Source organism: Setaria italica, chromosome VIII (genome assembly GCF_000263155.2).
Source record: "Setaria italica strain Yugu1 chromosome VIII, Setaria_italica_v2.0, whole genome shotgun sequence".
NCBI classification, from domain to species: domain Eukaryota; kingdom Viridiplantae; phylum Streptophyta; class Magnoliopsida; order Poales; family Poaceae; genus Setaria; species Setaria italica.
The window spans coordinates 32,306,494-32,307,057 of NC_028457.1; positions in this window are offsets into that span (position 1 = coordinate 32,306,494).

The following is a 564-nucleotide window of genomic DNA, read 5'->3' on the forward strand; positions in this document are numbered from 1 at the left end:
CGCCTTTGCGCTAGCCTCGGGCTCCTCCTCCCTATGAGCTTCATGATAGTCATCTAACATGTCTCCCACCCCGGCGTCATCATCATATTGCTCGATACGTTGCCTAATGACCTCGTCCCTCCCACGATCGACCTCACCATGGTAGATCCATATGGTATAGTCTGACGTAAATCCGTGCCTAACAAGATGTTTACCCATTCCTAACTTGGTTTGCCGACGCATGTTTCCACATTTGCTACACGGACACCAAGTTTCTCTTCCTCCTTTGATCCTTGCAAATGCCCGTTCCAAGAAAGCATCGGTCTTATTTATCCATTCATCGGTCAACGAATTCTGACTAGATCGGCCCGTGTACATCCACTGACGATCCTCCATCCTCTACCATACCAGCAAGTAATATAAACACTCAAGTTGCATCTACACGTTCCTATATTGTCTATTAGGTAAAGATAGGTCCTAATCCCACACGAGGATGTGTAGATGCGACTTGAGTGTATGGATAACTTGCTGGGAAGGTAGAGGATGGAGGAAAGTCAGTGGATGAACTCGCCATGGGTCGGACTG